Below are 13,101 nucleotides of genomic sequence, written 5' to 3'. Positions count from 1 at the left end.
CCCCACAATGGATGACTCTGCTTAACTGTTTAAAAAAGCCTCTAAAAATGCCCTCTACAGGAGGAGGCAAGAGAACCACGTGCCTCATCTACATAAATAATTGTTGGGCTTTTAAACCTTGCTTAACTATGCTCGAGTGATCATAAAGTCCGACTAAATGAAGCACGTGGTTCTCCTGACTCCTCCTGTAGAGGGCACTTTTTAAGAGGATTTTTTAAACAGTTAAGCACTAAGCAGAGTCATCCACTGTGACTCTGGCAGCAACTAACTCAGCCTTTTTCCTTTTACATTTTTTTTCTTTTCATGATAACAGTGGCGAGGCCCTGCCTCCCCTGACTGCATGTCACTGTTACAGACTATAGGTAGACTTACAACAGTTTGTTTAGTTACCATTCAAAGTTACAATGGCACTGAAAAAAGCGACTTAGCACCATTTTTTACACTTACAACCATTGCAGCATCTCCATGGTCATATGATAATTCAAACACCTGGCAATTGACTCATATTTACGGCAGTTGCAGTGTCCTAGGGTTAAGTGACCACTGTTTGTGACCTTTTGACAAGCTAAGTCAATGGGAAATCCAGATTCAGTTAATAATTGTGTTACTAACTTAACAACTGCAGTAATTTACAATGAATGTGGCAAGAAAGATAGTAAAATGAGGCAAAACTCAGATAATAACTATTTTGCTTAGCAACAGGAATGTTGGATTCAATTGTGGTCATAAGTCAAAGACTACCTGTATGTTAATACTAATTACCCTATTAATATCACTGGTTATGAGGCAATTAGGATACTGCAATGCAAAGTAACGTATATCATAACTAAGTTATTCCTTTTTTCCAGTTTTTTATTTTTAATACACTTTTTAAAACGTCAAAACAGAATGAACAGTTTTTGACTGTTTTATTTTTTTTATAACAAACCTTCATTCATTACTCTAAAGAAAAAAATTAAAGCTACCAACGAGAAAATACAAATGCATTTTGTTCCTTTTTATGACCCTTTAATCCCTTTAGTCAGGGTGGAGTCAATCCATGACCTGAATTGCTGAGCATTTACTGGCCAGAAACCCTTCCTGACGCCTATGCGGAGTTCACAGCATAGTAAGTAAATCTTTATTACGGTCAAAGACCAGAAATACACATTAGTTTTTACAATATGTTAAAAAGTACTGACATTAAGATATAATTAAAAAGTATTGACGTTAAAAGTGGAATATAACATACATGTTCTCAGATTGTTCGGGTCATTCCCTGGTTTACCTGGGTGCAACGCTGTTAAGCATAGGAGTAAATACAATGGTCCAAAGATTGTTAGAGATATGTCCAGATAATTGGTACAAGATGACAACTATACTTCTGTAGCCATTTTTTTTCTTATGGACATTGCAGCAGCACAGAACTTTGCTACTGCATACGTGGTAACCGGGTTAGTGTCCTGAAGGAAAAAGCCTAGATAAAAATTGTCTGCCCTCCCTGGCAATCTCTCTAATAAGGGGAGAATATGTGCAGACCTACAAGCTCTGTATAGTTTGCAATGTAATAGAACATGTGAATTATCTTCCACTTCTCCTTTACCACATATACAAACCGGTTCTGCTATAGGTGTTCTCTTATACCTGCCCCGGAGGGACAGGAAGGAAGAATGTTAAATCTGGCTCTGAAGAAAGCTATTCTTTGTTTTGGAAAGATCAGGTCATTTAGATATCTTGCCCATTCCCACACCCTGTTTGATTCTGTCCCTACTGTGGAGAGGCAACCTATTTAGTTCTTCTTGGAACTCCATATCCTTCGTTCTATTGATTACTACTTGCTTTGCTTGATCAAAGCCTAGGGAATACCAGTGAAAGCCCATAAGAGCCCAGCTTGTGATCAATTGCCTGTTTCCAGGGGGAGGAAAAGTTGTCAATCAACACTAGTGGGGATAGTCCCTCTGGGAAGAAATGCATTTTAAGCCAATGAATGATCATCATCTTCCAGGCTCTTACCTGAATTTGAGGCATGCCTGTCTCAATTCTTAAGTGGGCATTTGGAGTTTCATTGGGTGCAGCTAAGATGGCTCGCAGGAATTTGGTTTGTATGGTTTCTAGCAAGCCTTTCTTTGCAAGGATTCCTGTTTATGCCCCATATAGAATTTGTGCCAATGTTTTGGCCTCAAAAAGGTTTAAGAAGCAGGTACTAACTGACCTCCACCTGTATAAAAGAAATGTTTAATTGCATTTGAGGACATATTGGCTACTTGCAATGTGTGATCCAGGAAAACCACCCCAAGGTATCTAAATGTTCTAACCTGTTCCAAACTATGTCCTTCTATTTTCCAGGAGTATTGGCTTGGTCTTTTAGCAAAAACTAAAATTTTTGATTTATCAAAGTTAAGGACCAGCTTGTTTTGCCTGCAAAACTGAGTGTTGCCCTAATTGCTCTATTCAGTCCTACCGGGGATTGTGAAAAGATAGCGGCATCATCAGCATATAAGAGAATTGGCACTTTGCGTTGTACTAGGTTAGGAGGATGGAAATCAGGGTTCTGTAAGAGATCAATCAGGGGATTAATATGTAAGTTAAAGAGGGAGGGGGACATGATGCAACCCTGCCATACCCCTTTTTGTACCCTTACTGGGCCAGTTAAACTCCCTTGGGGATTGCACCTCATTTTCAAGGTGGAATTGGCATACAATTTTTGTATGAGGAAGAGGAGGCGTTTATCGATAGTGGTGCATTTTAACTTCTCCCAGAGGGTGATACTGGATATTGAATCAAAGGCCTGCTTAAAATCAAGGAAGGCCACAAAAAGGGAGGATTTTTTTTTATATGTGTATTTTTGTACTAAATGGTGGAGTACCAAGATATGATCCACCGTAGATCTTCCTTCTCTAAAACCGGCTTGTTCGTCTTTGATTATCCCCCATGAAATTAGCCAATCTTGAAGTTTATAATTTAGGTTTTTGGCATACAGTTTACTAATAATGCTTAGAAGACTAATGGGTCTATAATTGCCTGGGTCATTTCTATTACCTTTTAAATAAATTGATATGATAATTGCTACTCCCCAATCTCTAGGCATATGGCCTGTTTTATCTATAAATGTAAAGAGTGATGCTAAAAGTGGAGCCCACCAACTGGCGTTCTTTTTGATTATTTCTGGCAGGACATTATCAGCCCTGGGTGCCTTATTAGCCTTTAGGGCTCCGATCAACCGGGATATCTCTTCTGGCATAACAGGGGGCCAGTAAGGAGTTTGGTCCAAACTAGCTTGACTCTTCTTGGTTACATAGTCAGGATCTGTATAAAGCTCCTTAAAATACTCTTCCCAGGCATGAATCGGAACCTGATTTGTTGGGGGTAGGGGAGGTTTTCCCAATCCCCTGGTGATGTACCAAAAAAGGGATGTATTTTTTGTCCTGATTGCCGTAATTAGTCTATGCCAAGACTCCTTCAGAGCCGCACTTTTCTTTTCTTTTAGAAAGTTCTTATATTGTGCTTTCAGCTGCTTTAAGTAGTAAGTGTGATCCTCAAAGGGGGCACTTTTACTTTTCTTGTATTCCATATTATATATCCTTTTTAATTGCACGCAATCTCTATCGAACCATTTTTTGTTCTTTGAATCCTGTCTTTTGGAGTGAGCTAGTGATCTGTTACTGAGAGCTGAATTCAAATTTAAAATTAAGGATTCAAACCCCTCTAGATAAGATCCTCCACACTTATTTCTTAGTAGAGATGTACGTGGGCTAACATCCATTTGGTAACTTCCTTAGTGTTTTTCTCATTCCATTTAATTTTTACCTGGGTATTTTGAGTCTCTAACCTGGGTAGGTAGGCTGTGCCTGCCCTTAGAGATTTCTGGTACAATGTGAGAGTAAGGAGTATTGTATTATGATCGCTTTCCAGTCGCGAGTCTACCTCCATCTTCTGTAAGAACTTCAGGAGGTCATGATATTATCCAGTAATCAACTGTGGATTTTATTCCTGCTCCCCAATAAGTATATTCTGCTGGAAAGTCGCCCCATGGGGACCCATTAAGGATACAAAGATCCAAACATACAGTCATTTGTCTTACACACAAACCTGCCCGATTAGCTTTAGGGTCTTTAAATTGTCTGGAATACAAAGATTCTCCTGTTACATTTTCATCATAGTGAATCTTAAAATGATTAAATAATGCTTGATCATTTGGTCCCATTCTAGTGTTTAAGTCCCCCCCTATAATTATTGCAGCTTTGGGGAATTTGGCTGAATAGCCAAGAATAAAATCTTCTATGCTATCCCAAATCTTGTTAGTCACATTATTCTTATTAAGTGGAGGAATATAGATATTAAAAAACAAAATTTCCGCCTGTTTAAATAAGAGTAATGTAGTTACAACCCATGGCTGGAAAGGTGGTAGTGGTACACATTTAAATTGCAATGATGTATTAATTAATGTCACAATACCCCGTTTAGCTCTCCCCCCACACCTTGCTTGGGACAGCTGGGATTGAGTTAACCCAAAAGCCATCTAACTGAATCTCTGTGGAGCACCAGGTTTCCTGCAAGAAGAGGATGTCAAATTGTGATATATAGTTAAAAAAGAGTTGGTCTTTTGATGGAACAGACCAACCTGTCATATTCCAGGTTATAAGGGAAAGTGTGTCATCTTTTGCAGCTCATCAGGAAACTTGATTTATACAAAGGGAAGTTGTCTGGTTGCTACCATTGATTGAGGTGTCATCGCAAACTGAATTGGCCTTCTTTAAAAATAGGGAGGCCCCGTCTAGGTCATGTGTAGACTCTTGAAGAACTTGTTCAGGGTAAGAGGTTTTCGTACCAGCTAACAGAGCTTGCCATTCCGATTCCTCTTCTCTGGGTGTGGGGGAAGGCATTATTAGATCGTCTTTCATTCTTTGAGATGGTGGCTCTGACGTGGGTCGACTCTCAGTTTCTTGGTTTGGGGCTGAAGGTGCTGAAGGTGTCATGGGATATTCACACAGGGATAAAAACATCTCCATTTCTACTGGGATCTCTAATACCCCCTTTGGGTCTTGGCTTCTATTTTCCATGATCTTATATTCATGTAATCCCTTGTTCTCTGGGGGAGAAGTGAGAGGCTCAATTATTGGGGAAAGCAGATCTATAAGCGGCTCTGCTGTGTCCATTGTGACCAATAAGGATTTCTTTAAATTTTCTAACTTGTATAATATATTGTCTTTTCTTTCCTTGGGAAAGCACCAAAAGCGTTAATGAGACCAGCTTCTGTGCTGTTAACTATCTCTTCACCAGGCAGGACTGGTTGACTCCCATTGTCTTTCTCTCTCTTTTCCAAGGTTGAAAATGAGGAGGAGGCAGCGACCTTGGGAGCTTGCATGTTAGCTATTAATGGAGTAACCCTTTCCTCACCAAAGACTCTGATGGGAAAGATTTGGAAGGAGGTTAAATATGCCTTCATCTTGAATAACATCTGTGGTATGGTGGGCTGTTTGAAAGACAGGAGAATCCGCTTACAATTTGGGGCTTCAGGTAACCACTCCACAGCACGGAGATCAATCATGCCCCTGTGACAGTGAAGAAGCTGGCTTAGGGAATTTAATATTGCACTTCTGGAATTCCAACATCCATAATTAAGTCCGTTCAAATGGATTCTAAAAGCTATCCGTTGGGTTTGTAGTGAGCGATGTGATTGTTGTAATTGAGGGAGGAATGCTTTCCTGATTTCTTCTTTATTGATATCTTTTCCTCTCGTTGCCTTGTCTGGGGAGGGGCTGTTTTTTCTGAGAGGACTGCCACCTTTTATCCAACTCTTTAACTGTTTCTCTGGCTCTTTGCTCTTTTTCCTTTTCCTTATCCTGCGTATGGGAGTTAACCAAGTCTTCTGCAAGAACTTTAGTGGGGGTACCTGGGGCCCGATATTGTACTTGAAGAAAAACAGCTAAATCTTTTTCAATGTTTCTACATCATGTTGGATGGCAATTAATTGTTCAAATATTGAAACCACCGTTTGCGCTGTGAGAAGGCACTACTTTGCCATAAACTCAGTTGAATTTTCCCAAGGTAAACTCTCCATACTCTGAATTATCTGGTTGTTGGTCGCCTTTTTTGCCTTTAGCTCAGCCTCCATATAGGAAGTTATTGGGCTAGTTGTTTGTGAGAAGAGCTGGCTTTCAGTTTGTTCCCCCCATCCCACCCTGCGCCAGATCGGGAAAGTCTAGTAAATGCTGTTTTGCCACATCTTTTTACCAGTCTCGTTCTAATCTCTGCAAATTGTTGGGGATGGGAGGGTTAGTTTTACTTACAGATATCTTGAGCTCCTCAATTCTTGGTTGTTTTGCTGTCTTCACTGGAGGGAGAGATCCTGGGCTGGTGCCATGGCATTTCTTTCTTTTGCCCATGCTTTTTTAATTCTCAGCAGCAACAAAAGTTTTTGTTTGTATTATGTTTTATGCTGTTATCTCCATCAAAAAATGTTAATTAAATAAAAAAGGTTCCAATGGGAGTACTAAAAATTGATAAAATAAAATAAAACCGGGAGGCACTACTGCAAACACTCTCCAGCTGCACCAGCTGCAGCTCGCCCTCCCCTCCCGTTCACAGCATATATTTCCTCTTTGCACCCTGATATGGAAATATCTGCTGCTGCCTATGGTTGAACTCTCAGCCTTGCGAGTGAGAGGTGAGCGTCTTCACCTCTAGGCTACCGTGCCGCTTGGTAAATGCAATTTAATAAACTACAAAAATCAATTTAGATATACAATATAGAGATTTCTCTCATGTCAGTGCATGACTTGCTATAATTGCCCAATACTTTCAGAAAGCAGTCAACATCATGGAAACAAAACATGCTGCAGAAATATTATCATGGGTATAATATACTATGGGCATAAAATAATCTGCCTATATATTTCATTTAATTAACTCAACTCTCCCAATTTAGTACAGTAAGTATCTTTCTATAGCAGTCAAAATTTACAGTAAGAATTCTTGGAAATTGTAACCCACCATATCTGGACTATGAGGAAAAGCTAACCTATATGATCAATTCAGCTAAATAAATTGTTAATTAGACTAACAATATTTTAAAGAACTCACCTGGTGAAGTGAATAGATAACACTATGTATATTTTCTAATACAGATTTTCAATTTGGTAAAAAATAAATAAACGTATCTAAACTAGGGCTACCTAGACCTCTGCTCTCAGCCTCTACCATATGACATCTTTCTGTCAATTGTTTTGCCTGGGTTTTCTTTCAGTGACCATTGAACATATTTACCCTAAATTACTTTTAACATGTTTTTAGCTGTTGAGAGTAATGCTCATAAGATGGGTGGCCCTACAAATTAATGTATAAATAAATAAAAATCAATACATTTGAGAAACAAAACGTAAGCAACAGGGGAAAAAAGTTGGCTTAACATCATACTAATCATGGTTTACTAACAATAATGACAGTTCATACAGGATTATATTGAGCTAAAATCAAATAAACCATATTTTCTTTACCATGTGATATGTGAATCCAGATTCACAGATTCACTTGTATTTTGACTTGCATTAACAGTTTTAAAATAGTTTATCCTGCTAAGAAAATGATAAAATTGTAATGCACAAAACTGCTATGAAAAGGATACAATTAAGATAAATAAAAATGCACCATTATATCCAATTACCTGTGTTTAACAAAAGGCATACTAAATAAGTTCATTCAATCTTAAAAGTTACTGTCATATATATGCAGTATACTAGTCTAAAACACTGCATATTTTTGTCAGTATTTTTAAAAAATATTTTTCCTAACGAAAACATTGAAGCACTTTCCTACTGTATTCAATAATATAGCCAATATTTTCCTACTTAATTTGCCAAACCCTGTTTGAGAAATTCAGCAAATTTGAATGTCACATTAGTTTTTAACATTAAACATTTCACTTGAGATGATTCTAGTATTAGTGCAATACATCTTGTCAACTGCTAGGATAGAAGTAAGCAGCCTCATTTTTACAGGAAGAATTATTCAACCTTCTGACTATTGCAATTCATCAAATGGCTCTAAGGTAAAGTTACTGCTGGAACTACTCCGAACATCTGGATATTATATTTCAAAGAATATGTAGACTTTCAACAATTGTAAATTCTCCGAACTACTTCACAGCAGATAAGACTTAAACTTTTTCAAAGATCAGACAAATTTCACACGCTTTCTCTATTTTACAAAAATACCCAAAGATAGCTCAGCTAATGTAGAAACTATGTATTAAGCTATTGATTTCTGAATTAGATTATGCACTAATAACACTATAACTTTTAAATCTAATTTTCTGTGTGAAAAGTAAAGATTTGAAACATATAAATAACTGACTTGCCTGGAAGCAATTCTTGAAAGAAACAAAATTGTGCCAACAGTGTGTTTCTTGCTTCTGTGTTCAGTACAAATATTTCTATCTTATAAACATACATTACCAAACTTAATTAACAGTATTTAGAGAAAATACTTTACATATCAACAAAATTTACCAAATGTTTGAGTAATGCTAGATTTGGAGTTTAATTAATTAATTATTTAATTAATTTTAATATATTAATGAATAGTAGTTTCAGCCTTAGACAGATATATACCAGCCTCATCTTTAATGTCATCAGATATTGTAGTTAGCTGCCAACTTTCAAATTTTTAAAATGTTCCACAAAACCTGAGTGCCCAACTATCAAAAAACCTACTGCAGAGATGAACTTCCTACAGAATTAAAATCTCAAACTCACTCTTAGTTGGCACCTGCATAGTTTTTTTTTTCTATAAATGCTAGAAAGAAGGCTAGAAATGTAATAAATTAACATAAATGTGTAAGCGAGTTCTGGAACACTAGGTTTCTTCTTGGAATAAAATTATATCCTACATCCTGCAAGTAACATAATCTCACCCACACCCACCCCAAAAATGACCTACAAAGAAAGGGCATTGAATAGTGTGAATGACAGGTTTTAGTCATTTCAAATTCCCTTTTAAGCACCAAAAATGCCATGAAAAGGTGTCATTTTCTTTGCTTCCTAAGCTGTTTATTGGATGGGGCAACAACACAAAAGACCTTGTTTCTCACTCCATTCCTCTAGTCTAGGAGGAGGAATATGGAGCAGCTGTTCCTGATCTGAATTTACCAAATCTATTTGGAACATAGAGTTCCAGATAACCAGAATCAAACTGTTTCTTCCCACACTACAAAAAAATGAATGAGTATTTATTCAAAGAATAGGATAAGGAAATATTTACACAATGAAGGCTTAAGTATATGAGATAGAAAAAGTAGCTGAAAGATCATGTTTGTTTGCCAACAATTTCATCATACAAATAAAGGTATTTACCCACAACAGCAGAAAAGCAGTATTGAACCAAACCAAAAAAATTCTAGTTTTTATCAACTGAATGCCAGCATTTCTGGCAAGCAAACCCACTTGTTCCCAACCATCACATATTGATCTCAATACTGTGTGTCGTTGCTGAGTTTACACATATTTACAGACCAGTGTTTGCAGATGATAAATAATATTAACATTCTCTTTAAGAGCTCTACCTTGCAGTCCTATAGAGATATTATTTGTAACCAACTTCATTGGGCATAGCAATATTATTCCAAGGAAGAACAACAGCCGTTTAGTCTTCTACTAAATTTCATTCTTTCCTTTGATAAATGCCCTCAGAAAGTACAAAAACCTAACAGCTAAAAAAAAACCCAAAACAGGAATACAGTTTAACTCAGCAAACCTTTAAATGCAGCAAACACAGTTAAATGTAGCAAATATCAATGAAGACGAGTTTTCTTTATCTCCAAATTGGATCTTCTTGAAGTCAGATAGATTTAGACAAATGACAGAAAATATCACCGAAGACTGAAGATCTTGTTGTTAGTCTTGTGGTGCATTCCTATGGGCCAAAGAAGGTGAAAAACTATAATCTCTTGTTTCAGCTGGGATGCGTTCATATGACAGATCACAAAAACAGTACACAACATTAATTTTAGTTGTGTGTTAAATAAAGCCAGAAAATTGGGATAATCCAACAAAATAGAATAGAATAGAATTCTTTATTGGCCAAGTGTGACTGGACACACAAGGGATTTGTCTTTGATGTATATGCTCTCAGTGTACATAAGAAGAATAAAATACATTCATCAAGAAAAAGATACAACACTTAGTGATAGTCAAGGTTATTAATAACCTAGCAAATCATATTAGGAAATAAATAAAAACAATATAAATTGAAAGATACAAGCAACATAGTTATAGTAATAAGTTGGTAATATAGTAATAAGTAATAAGTTGGAAGAGATAGATAATAGTAAGGAAGAGAAGGATAATAGTAATACAGTCTTAGTAAATTATTTACAGTGTTGTGGGAATTAGTTGTTAAGCAGAGTGATGGCATTCGTGAAAAAACTGTCCTTGTTCTGGTGTGCGTCGTTTTGAGGGTAGAAGTTGAAACAATTTATGTCCAGGATGTGAGGGATCTGTAGATATTTTCACAGCCCTCTTTTTGAAACTGCTTTGGTTTAGCAATGGATAAAGCCTGTTATGAGGACAATCTGATTCCCAGGATTTGAAAGTGGCTCTTCTATGCAATGGAGTATCACCCTTTCTTTCTATGCCTAAATACAACATGCGTCTTTGTGTGGGTGTGTGGGTGTTTTATTATCGCTTATTGTAATAAACTTGGATGCTGCCCAATGCAGGGGAGTCTGGTGTCGGTGGATAATAATGACAATCCCCATTGAGCCTCTGGCGGAGAGTCATGGGAAAGGCAGAAGCCTCCCACCAAGCCCCCCTCACTCTCGGGCGTCTGAACCAGTGCGAGCGCCCTGCCGCCTCAGATCAAAAAGGCCCATCTTCTCGGCCATCCTGCCTTGCCACAGAAGCGAGCGAGCCAGATGTCTTTGGGAAACCGGCTGGCAAGGAGGACCGGAGCGAAACAGAAATAGCCCTCGCCCACTCCAGCTTCCCAGCCCGGGTATCCTGTTGCCTCAATCCCAGGCGGAGCTCTACTACCCGCTTTGAAAGCCGGCCAGGCTGGCGGCCACCATTTCTTCGTACAAACAACCTCCGCCTTTTCCCGGGAGTCCCCTCAGCTCAAAGCGGGCGAATCCCCCGCGCTGCCTCGCCTCTCGCGCTTTCCCCCTCAGCTTCTCCACTCTCCCCAGCAGAACTGCCGCCTCCTCCTCCTCGCCCGGTCGCCTCACAAGAGAAGCCCACAACACGCTCATCAGCCCCCTCAAGTCTCACCGTCCAGGGTCGCTCCGCAGCGCTTGGGAGACGGGGGAGCTCGCGAGGGGTGAAACGTCGCCCCTCGTCCCCTCCCCAGGGATGGCGGGGCAGCGGCAGCCACTCTCGCCACGCCAGGCTCCCATCCAGAGCAACCGCCGTTTCGGCGGCTCCCGTCGCTCCCCGGGCTACCCCCCGCCTCCTCCTCGGCCCTGCAGCGCTCTCCCCGTTGCCTAGGCAACTGCCCGCCGCTTTCCCTTCCAGCCGGGCGGGCGAGCTCAAACCAATCGTGGGTCTCTAAACCACGTGACTCATCCCCGGAGGAGGCGACGCTTCGAAACGCGAGAACGCAGCGGCCGGGAAATTTAAATAAATAAATAAATAAATAAATAAATAAATAAATAAATAAATAAATAAATAAATAAATAAATAAATAAATAAATAAGGGTGATTCCCCCCTCTCCCCTTTTTCTTCTTTTATATATATAAGGCGCAGAAAGAAACATTTGGGGAGGAAGGGAATCGCCTTGAGAGGAATACCTCATTTTTATATTGGCAATATCCAGCTGATCTTGGCTGGAACGGAAAAAGAGTAATTAAGAGTTGGACCTGGTTAATAACGGGATCGGGGACCACTAGAAAATCCAGGCTAAAAGAGACGGGAAGGGAGGGAGGGAGGGAGGGAGGGAAGAAGGAAGGAAGGAAGGAAGGAAGGAAGGAAGGAATTGTTGCCCAAAAACTTGCATGGACATATTCTTGTGATCACTAGAAATTCAGTTTGATGAAGAGTTTTCATAGGACCTAAATCGGATCTTCCGGAAAATGGAAATTGGTTTGAAGAAATGATAATAACACAGGATTGGAGATTATCCTTTGTGGCAATCTTGTGCATTCCCATGAGCTATAGAAGGTGAAAGACTAGCTCTTTAGCTGAGGTGTATTCACATGAAAAAAATGATCACCAAAATTAAATTGGGTTATTGGTTTATAAACTCCCCAAATTGGAATAATTCACTAAAAGTCATGGTTCACTTTAAAATAAATAAGTGTGTTATTTGAAGAATTTGTGTTGTCTGATTCAGATGACGATTAGGAAGGTGGCATTGCATTGCGTTCTCTGCATTGGAAAGATATCCTTTTTTTTCTATGTCCAATATCAACATAAGTGGAGTTTATTTATTATTGATGCTACTGAATTCCAACCATCTCTCAGTGGCTCACAACAATAAAATAACAATCAACAAAATACAGGGCGGGGCATAACCTTTTCCTAGGGGGTCACAGCAACACTTGTAATAACAACACAAATAATTCATACACCATTCGAAAGCCCATCAAAAACTGAGTTTATTGACACGATTTAATAGTCAGTATGACCACCATTAGCCCTTCGAACAGCATTCAAACGAGGTGGATAAGAACACAACAAATCTTCAAACAGTCATTATTTTGCAATTCTAGGGCGGGGCATAACCTTTTCCTAGGGGGTCACAGCAAGATCGACAGCAGTTTACAACTTCCGCGACACCTCATTTTAAAGCCCATAAAAAACTGAATTGAATGAGCTATTAAATGTTAAATTTGCTTTAAGAATGGCTGGAAAATTCGATTCGGAAGAACAAAGGATCATTGACAGAATAAAATGCATTGCCTTTCGAGAGGCACCTCGTTTGAATGCTGTTCGAAGGGCTAATGGTGGTCATACTGACTATTAAATCGTGTCAATAAACTCAGTTTTTGATGGGCTTTCGAATGGTGTATGAATTATTTGTGTTGTTATTACAAGTGTTGCTGTGACCCCCTAGGAAAAGGTTATGCCCCGCCCTGTACAGAAAACTGACCAAAATAAGTACAGAAACAATTACAAAATAATCACAACTTC

At 38.9% G+C, this 13,101-nt stretch overlaps 1 protein-coding gene across 2 annotated transcripts in view; it reads right to left on the bottom strand.

Moving 5' to 3' along the window:
• TNFRSF19 (TNF receptor superfamily member 19) overlaps positions 1-13,101 on the bottom strand; it is a 57,538-nt gene that overhangs the window by 28,778 nt on the left and 15,659 nt on the right. Inside the window, exons 1-2 of one of the 2 annotated variants that reach the window (XM_087721222.1) lie at positions 11,241-11,399; positions 9,730-9,888 (exon numbers count right to left, since the gene is read on the bottom strand). The exons of the other annotated variant lie outside the window; for it this stretch is intronic. The gene's annotated coding sequence lies outside the window, so the exon portion shown is untranslated. Of the gene's footprint in view, positions 1-9,729; positions 9,889-11,240; positions 11,400-13,101 lie in introns of those variants that run through there. 2 annotated transcript variants of the gene reach the window in all.

Source organism: Thamnophis sirtalis, unplaced genomic scaffold, assembly GCF_051295495.1.
Source record: "Thamnophis sirtalis isolate CommonGarterSnake01/CBP01778 unplaced genomic scaffold, rThaSir2_p1.2 scaffold_8, whole genome shotgun sequence".
In the NCBI taxonomy this organism is placed as follows: Eukaryota; Metazoa; Chordata; class Lepidosauria; order Squamata; family Natricidae; genus Thamnophis; species Thamnophis sirtalis.
The sequence above is the reverse complement of the archived record's forward strand: the minus strand, read 5'-3'. Positions and strand labels throughout refer to the sequence as shown.